This window comes from Diabrotica virgifera, chromosome 10 (assembly GCF_917563875.1).
Source record: "Diabrotica virgifera virgifera chromosome 10, PGI_DIABVI_V3a".
Classification (NCBI taxonomy): domain Eukaryota; kingdom Metazoa; phylum Arthropoda; class Insecta; order Coleoptera; family Chrysomelidae; genus Diabrotica; species Diabrotica virgifera.
The window spans coordinates 126,166,608-126,175,908 of record NC_065452.1 but is presented as its reverse complement, the minus strand read 5'-3'; positions in this window follow the sequence as shown (position 1 = coordinate 126,175,908).

Sequence of the window (9,301 nt, the reverse complement as noted above, 5' to 3'; positions counted from 1 at the left end):
TCATCTTAGCCAAAGATATTGGGGATGTTCAGAGGCTTCTTCTTTCTTCTTAGGGTGCCTGTCTGTTCTGAACATTGGCGATCATTCTGGCTACGATGACTTTGTTAGTTGCTATACGGAATAGTTTTGTTGAGGTCTTTCTATACCATGCTCTCAGGTTAGCAAGCCAGGATATTCTTCTTCGTCCTGGGGCCGTTTTTCCTTCAATTTTACCTTGTAAAATGCACTGGAGTGGCTCGTATCTGTCTTGATTTCTCATTATATGCCCCAAGTACTGCAGCCTACGGCCCTTCACGATTTTGACTAAATCTGCGGTTGTGTTCATCCTCCGTAGTACTTCTTCATTGGTAACTTTGTCTGTCCATGGTATCTTCAGGATCCTTCTGTATAACCATAGCTCAAAAGGTTGAAGTTTCGATAGAGTTTCCGCCTTCAATGTCCACGTTTCTACTCCGTATAGAAGCACTGAGTACACGTAACATTTATGGAGCCTTATTTTGGTTTTTAGAGTGATGTCATGGCTCTTGAACACAGAGCTCATAGTCAAGAATGCACTCTTTGCCTTTCCGATGCGACATTTAATCTCTTGAGTATTGTCCCACGACTCATTGATTATAGTTCCCAAATAGTTGTATTGTGAGACACGTTCAATTCTCATTTGGTTCACATACAGATTTACTCCAGTTATGTTTTGCTTGCTGATGATTATTAGCTTAGTTTTTCTGGTGTTTATATCTAGTCCATATGTTCTACTGGTTTCAGTTATTTTATCCATTAAGTTTTGCAGCCCTTCTATGGTATTGGAAAACACTATTGTATCATCTGCATATCGCAGGTTACTGAGCTTGACTCCATTTATTGAGATGCCTTCATCAATATCTTTTATAGACTCTTCAAAAATGTGCTCTGAGTACAGATTGAATATCAGAGGTGAAATTATGCATCCCTGTCTCACTCCTCTTAAGATTTTGAGCTGATCTGTATATTCTCCATCTATTTGGAGCACTGCTGATTGATTCCAATACAGATTAGCTATTATTTTCAGGTCTCTTCCGTCAATACCTGTCCTCTCCAGCACTTCCATCATTTGTTCATGTCGGACTCTATCGAAAGCCTTTTTGTAGTCAATCAGGAATGCAAAAACATCACAGCGGATATCTCTACATTTCTGAAACAACACCTGCAAGCTAAATAAAGCCTCCCTCGTACGAACGGCGTTCACAAATCCAAACTGATTGGGCGCAATTTTTTCTTCGCATTTTCGGTAAATTCTATTATGGATGACTTTTATAAACAGCTTGAGAAGATTGCTCATTAGGCTTATGGTCCTGTAGTCTTCACAAACTTTTTCTCCTGTTTTTTTGGGCAACGGTACAAACTCAGATTTGAGCCACTTTGCTGGTATTTTTCCTGCCTTGTATATGTCATTAAATATTTCAGCTATTATTTTTATTTGTGCTCCATCTAAAAGCTTTAGCAGTTCTGCAGGTATTTCATTATGACCCGGTGGCTTTCCATCCTTCATTTGTCTGATGGCTGTGGCTACTTCTACTGGTAGGATTTCGGGACCTGAATTATCTTCAATGGTGGGTGCTTTTCCTGTTCTAAGGTCGTGGAAAAGTTTCCCCAAGTATTCTTTCCATACTTTCTTTTTATCTTCTTTGGTTATGGCAAGATTGCCTTCATCATCTGTTATTTTTCCGCTGCTGCGTTTTCGTAACTTTCTAGCTATTTCCTTCACATTTCGATGGACATTGAAATTGTAATATCGACTCTGATACTGCTCTATTTCTTGACATTGTTCTGTTTTTTGTTTCTCTTTTGCTTCTCTTATCTTTCTTCTGACGATGGTATGTATTCTTTTACATTCTTTGAGATTTTCTTTGTTCTTTTTTCTCTGATCCATAAGCTCGAGTATTTCATCGGTCATCCATAATTTCCGTTTCTCTGTATCTTTCTTCAGCTGTTGTTTTTTATTTCTCTCACTGTTTCTTGGATGATGGTTAGACTTTCATCTATAGTTCCTGCATTTCTGCATGTTAGCGTCTTTGTATTGAGGTTTTCACTCACCTTCAGTTGAAAATTGGGATCTTCCAGTTTTCTAATATCATACCTCTTCATCGACTTACTTGTAACCCTCTTTATTCTGACTTTGAGATTACTTACAACTGGTACATGATCAGAATTTATGTCTGCCTCTGGGCATGTTTTGACATATGTACAGCTGTTGCTATACCTCTTATTTACTAGTATGTAATCAATCTGATTTCTCACAATCCTTCCCACAGAATCCCGTGGAGATTTCCAGGTGTACAGTTTCCTTGATTGTAACTTAAACTAGGTGTTCGTTATTACTAATTGATTTGCTTCCGCAAAAATTTCCAATGTATCTCCCCGATCGTTCCGGTTTCCTAGTCCAAATGGTTGAACTGCAGATGATGTTTTGCTAGCACCAACTTTGGCATTGAAGTCACCCATGACAATTGTTAGATCTTGCTTTTTCAACCTTTTCACGACTTCATCAATGCTACGGTATAGTTCTTCTACCTCTTCTTCTGTTCCTTCTGTTGTAGGTGCATACACTTGAATTATATTGATGTCGATTGGTATTGATTTCAGTTGTATGAGCTTAACTCTTGCTGAGACTGGGATGAAGTTGTCAACAGATTTTGCAACTTCTTTTGTCAATATAATACCGACACCTAATTCATGTTTGTCATTATCTGTTCCAGAGTAGTATACGCGGTGTTCTCCGATATTTGCGGTTCCTGGGCCTGGCCAACGCATCTCCTTTATTCGTAAAATATTTAATTTCATGTGTGCCATTTCTTGGATTGAATTCTGGACTTTACCTTCCTGTGCCATGGTTTTCACGTTCCATGTGCCTATTCTCATGTTTTCTTTGCATTGTAATCTATTTGTTGACTTGTAACTGCTCCTCCCGGAGATCCGATTGAGGAGCTTACTCCGCAATTGAATTTCGCTGCAAGCATAGCCATTTGATTCTACTAGGACTTATCCAATCCTGATCTTTAATGAGGTGTTTGTCCCAATCTTTCTTCCTCATCTCTATGCCGTTGACCGCTTCCGCGGTTCTTCCGCCTTTGAGCCAGTTTCCCAGCTTCAGGACAAAGAGGTGCCCTACCGTTTACTCGCTCCTCCACCTGAAGCTGTTGGTGCTTATTCCGGCAATCACTCGGTCCCTATCTGCGTCAGCCATCAAAAGTTGATGTGGAGGTGCAGATTCGGATTTTTCCTTCATCAAGATTAAGACCTTTCGGCATTTCCTAATCTCTCCAGAGCTTTAGAAGGTTCAGAGGTTGGTGACCAGAATAGCGGAGTTTGGACAAGAATACGGTCTAACAATGAACGCCAAGAAGACAAAGTATATGAGAATATCGAAAACTCAAAGAAACAACGAGAATCTCTTCATAAACGGATAGAATGTCGAACGAGTCGACCAATATGCAATATGCACATGATGATCAACAATGATCAACTCCACAGGTGACTACTTCTAGGAAATCAAACTTTGTTTTATGGACTGGAAGTTTGGACCTTGAATGTAGCGTCAATGAAAAAACTAAAATCATTCGAGCTGTGGGTGTACAGAAGAATTCTGAAAATATCGTGGACAGAACACGTCACAAACAAAGAGGTGATGAGAAAGATGAATAAAGAAATGGAAATCTTAAATACCATTAAAACAAGAAAGTTAGAATATCTTGGACATAATACACGGAGAGAGATGCAACTTGCTCCAATTCATTATGCAGGGAAAGATTCAAGGTAAAAGAGGCATAGCGAAACGCACAATACCGTGGCTGCGCAACCTGAGAGGATGGTACGGATGTACATCAAATGAACTTTTCATAGCAGCCGTCTCTAAAGTCCGAATAGCTATGATGATTGCCGATTTCCGTCGCGGAGATGGCACTTAAAGAAGAAGATCATTATTAGTTCACCTGCTTCATTTCTCAATACGAAAATTTGATTAAATATTCCAACGATTTTACACAAAAATGAGTAAAGCGAATTTCTCAATAAATTAATGTAACAAACAGTCATGCAGACATATTATGCTGAACCTTCCTTAAATATTTCAACTTTCCCTCAAATATTTTTATATTGGTTATGAGGATGTTGTGAAGTTTTAGTGTAAACAATTTTTGAGTTTAATAATAAAGCTCATCGATAATCTACAGAAAAGTTGTTATAATCGAGTGATTTTTAAAATGAGGTAGCGAGGAAAATATGTGATATTATATTTTGTTATGTAAATATTTTCATATAATCTGCAGATTTGTAGCGCGTTGCAAATTATAAGAGATCCACTTCCTGAAGTTGTCCGTCTTCGAAGAACTTTTCAAAGATAAATATGACAGATATAGTTATCTCGATAAGACAGTCATGATGACAGTGACAACCATTGCATGTGGTTGTCTTTTTAAAGACAAATCACATGCTATGATTTTTGAAGTGAAAACTTCTTTAGGGACGTTGTGGATTTTTTGGATAGGGGAAAAAGCATTGAATTCGCGACCGTCATTGCGACCGTCATCGCTTATGCTATATATTATGTGTATATATATATATAAATTGTGTAGAGACATTTAAATTTAAAATAAATGTAAAACCTATTTTAGGATGGGGAAAAGGATTGATTTCGCGACCGTCATCGCGTCGGCGAAATAAATTTTGTACATATATAGGTATATTATGTGTATGTATATATATATATACATTGTATAGAAATATTTAAATTTAAAATAAATATAAAACCTATTTTAGGATGCTGAAAAAGATTGATTTCACGACCGTTATCGCAACCGTCGCGTCGAGTCATCGCTTCGACGAAATAAATTTTGTACCTGTATTATTATAATGTACGTATAATAATACTAATATTATTGAACTGAAAACTTCTTTGGGGACGTTGTGCACTTTTTAGATGGGGAAAAAGTGTTGAATTAGCGACCGTCATCACTTCGGCGAAATAAATTTTTGAAGTGAAAATTTCTTTAGGGATGTTGTGCACTTTTTAGATGGGGAAATGTGTTGAATTAGGGACCGCCATTGCTTCTGCGAAATAAATTTTTGAAGTGAAAACTTTTTTAGGGATGTTGTGCACTTTTTAGATGGGGAAAAGTGTTGAATTAGCGACCGCCATTGCTTCTGCGAAATAAATTTTTGAAGTGAAAAGTTCTTTAGGGACGTTGTGCACTTTTAAGATGGGGAAAAAGTGTGGAATTAGCGACCGTCATCGCTTCGGCGAAATAAATTTTTGAAGTGAAAACTTTATTAGGGATGTTGTGCACTTTTTAAATAGGGAAAAGTGTTGAATTAGCGACCGCCATTGCTTCTGCGAAATAAATTTTTGAAGTGAAAACTTTTTTAGGGATGTTGTGCACTTTTTACATGGGGAAAAGTCTTGAATTAGCGACCGCCATTGCTTCTGCGAAATAAATTTTTGAAGTGAAAACTTTTTTAGGGATGTTGTGCACTTTTTAGATGGGGAAAAGTGTTGAATTAGCGACCGCCATTGCTTCTGCGAAATAAATTTTTGAAGTGAAAACTTTTTTAGGGATGTTGTGCACTTTTTACATGGGGAAAAGTCTTGAATTAGCGACCGTCATCACTTCGGCGAAATAAATTTTTGAAGTGAAAATTTCTTTAGGGATGTTGTGCACTTTTTAGATGGGGAAATGTGTTGAATTAGCGACCGCCATTGCTTCTGCGAAATAAATTTTTGAAGTGAAAACTTTTTTAGGGATGTTGTGCACTTTTTAGATGGGGAAAAGTGTTGAATTAGCGACCGCCATTGCTTCTGCGAAATAAATTTTTGAAGTGAAAAGTTCTTTAGAGACGTTGTGCACTTTTAAGATGGGGAAAAAGTGTGGAATTAGCGACCGTCATCGCTTCGGCGAAATAAATTTTTGAAGTGAAAACTTTATTAGGGATGTTGTGCACTTTTTAAATAGGGAAAAGTGTTGAATTAGCGACCGCCATTGCTTCTGCGAAATAAATTTTTGAAGTGAAAACTTTTTTAGGGATGTTGTGCACTTTTTACATGGGGAAAAGTCTTGAATTAGCGACCGCCATTGCTTCTGTGAAATAAATTTTTGAAGTGAAAACTTCTTTAGTGACGTTTTGCACTTTTTCGATGGGAAAAAAGTATTCAATTAGTGACCGTCATTGCGACCGTCATTGCTTCGACGAAATAATGTTGTTGAAGTGAAAACTTCTTTAGGGACGTTTTGGTTTTTTAGATGGGGAAAAAGTATTGAATTAGTGACCGGCATCGCGACCGTCATTGCTTCGACGAAATACATTTTTGAAGTGAACACTTCTTTAACGACGTTGTGCACTTTTTAGATAAGGAAAAATATTGAAATAGCGACCGACATCACGTCAAAGAAATAAATTTTTGAAGGGAAAGTTCTTTAGGGACGTTGTGCACTTTTAATATGGGGAAACAGTGTTGAACTAGCGACCGTCATCGCTTCGGCGAAATAAATTTTTGAAGTGAAAATTTCTTTAGGGATGTTGTGCACTTTTTGGATGGGGAAAAGTGTTGAATTAGCGACCGCCATTGCTTCTGCGAAATAAATTTTTGAAGTGAAAAGTTCTTTAGGGACGTTGTGCACTTTTAAGATAGCGAAAAAGAGTTGAATTAAAGCCATTGCTTCTGCGAAATAAATTTTTGAAGTGAAAACTTCTTTAGGGATGTTGTGCACTTTTTAGATGGGGAAAAGTGTTGAATTAGCGACCGCCATTGCTTCTGCGAAATAAATTTTTGAAGTGAAAAGTTCTTTAGTGACGTTGTGCACTTTTAAGATGGGGAAAAGTGTGGAATTAGCGACCATCATCGCTTCGGCGAAATAATTTTTTGAAGTGAAAACTTTATTAGGGATGTTGTGCACTTTTTAAATGGGGAAAAGTGTTGAATTAACGACCGCCATTGCTTCTGCGAAATAAATTTTTGAAGTGAAAACTTCTTTAGGGACGTTTTGCACTTTTTCGATGGGAAAAAAGTATTAAATTAGTGACCGTCATTGCGACCGTCATTGCTTCGACGAAATAATGTTGTTGAAGTGAAAACTTCTTTAGGGACGTTTTGGTTTTTTAGGTGGGGAAAAAGTATTGAATTAGTGACAGGCATCGCGGCCGTCATTGCTTCGACGAAATACATTTTTGAAGTGAACACTTCTTTAACGACGTTGTGCACTTTTTAGATGGGGAAAAATATTGAAATAGCGACCGTCATCACTTCAGCGAAAAAAATTTTTGAGGGGAAAACTTCTTTAGGGATGTTGTGCACTTTTAATATGGGGAACACGTGTTAAATTAGCGACCGTCATCGCTTCGGCGAAATAAATTTTTGAAGTGAAAACTTCTCTAGGGACGTTTTGCATTTTTTCGATGGGAAAAAAGTATGAAATTAGCGACCGTCATTGCTTCGACGAAATAAATTTTTGAAGTGAAATCTTCTTTATGGACTTTGTGCCCTTTTAGACGGAGAAAAATATTTAATTATCGACCGCCATCGCGACCGTCATTGTTTCGACGAAATACATTTTTGAAGCAAAACCTTTTTTAGGGACGTTATACACTTTTTAGATGGAGAGAAAGCGTTGAATTAGCGACCGTCATCGCTTCGGCGAAATAAATTTTTCAAATGGAAACTTCCTTTAAGGACGTTGTGCACTTCTTGGATGGGAAAGAGGTATTGAATTAGCGACCGTTATTGCTTCGACGAAATACATTTTTGAAGTAAAAACTTCTTTAGGTATGTTGTGCCCTGTATAGATGGAGAAAAGTATTGAATTATTGACCGTCATCGCGACCGTCATTGCTTCGACGAAATACATTTTTGAAGCGAAAACTTTTTTTAGGGACGTTATACACTTTTTAGATGGGGAACAAGTGTTGTACTAGCGACCGTCATCGCTTCGGCGAAATAAATTTTTCAAATGAAAACTTCTCAGGGACGTTGTGCACTTTTAGATAGGAAAAAGTATTGAGTTTTCCACCGTTATCACTTTGCCGAAATAAATTTCGTACGTACATAATATACATTATATATATGTATAAAGTAAAGACGGGATTCCGTTGGAAAATTTACGCTAACAAGAGCGGACAAGATACTAGCAAAATGGCAACACTGTTAAGAGTAACCAGGGTGACAATTTAGTGAACAGTAGCGTAGATATCTAATTTAAATTTAATAAAAGCTATTATTTTGCAAACATTTGATTTTAAGGTAAATTGTAAATGAGACCATCGCATCTCCTCAAATTATGTGGTTACCAGTAAATATTTTATTTTATGAAAAAGTTTAAATAAAAAAATATCGGTGTTATCAACATCTGTGATATACCTAGTTACATAGTGATAACACTAATCGACTCGACTGAACAGAACTTATTGTAAAATAATAATATCTGTATACAAAATTGTGTACGTGTGTTTCCTCTATTAAACAAGAACTCGGGCGTCTTGAATTTTGAATTTAAAAAATTAAATAGATTTAACTGTTATAGTTAATTCAGTTGTTTTCATCATTTACAAATAATTTATATTCTTTTTTATTTTTTATGTTTGTGTTTTATAGTTGTAGTTTTACATGTATCTAAATTTTATATTTTCATTATTATGACAAAAGCTCTGCTTTATTGTATTTTGTATGTATTGGGTTTATCCCGTTAATAAATAAATAAATAAATAAATAAAAATTGTCAATAACATTAATTATCACATATAATTAAACAGTAAGTATGATCAAATTTATACGTTTTAGTAATACAACTGCTCATAAGTAGTAAACCTTCCTGTTTTATCTCTGATAACTTTCATGTTATTGTAATCTTTTGACTAATTGATGGACTTGTTAGTGTCCACGCTTCCAAGCCATAGAGGAGAGTAGAGAACACGTAACACCGAAGCATCCTTAGGCGTAGTTCTAACCTTATATCCTAATAACAGAGAAACTTTTTAAGTTTAATGAATGATGCACGTACTATTTCAATACGTGTCGTAAGGGGCCGTTCAAATATTACGTAAGGGGGAGGGTTAAAAATCTTCAAAAATTGCGTTACGTAATACGTGAACGCCCCATTAAGGTGCGTTACGAAGGGGGAGGGGGGTCAAAAATCTTCAAAAACCGCGTTACGTAATAATTGAACGCTCCCTAATTTCTTTGCTTTGGTCCACATTTGATGTTATTTACGTTCCTAATTATTTGTAGTATCCACACTCTCAATTACAGTATCTTCAATAGTCAATTGGATGTTTGCGTGTG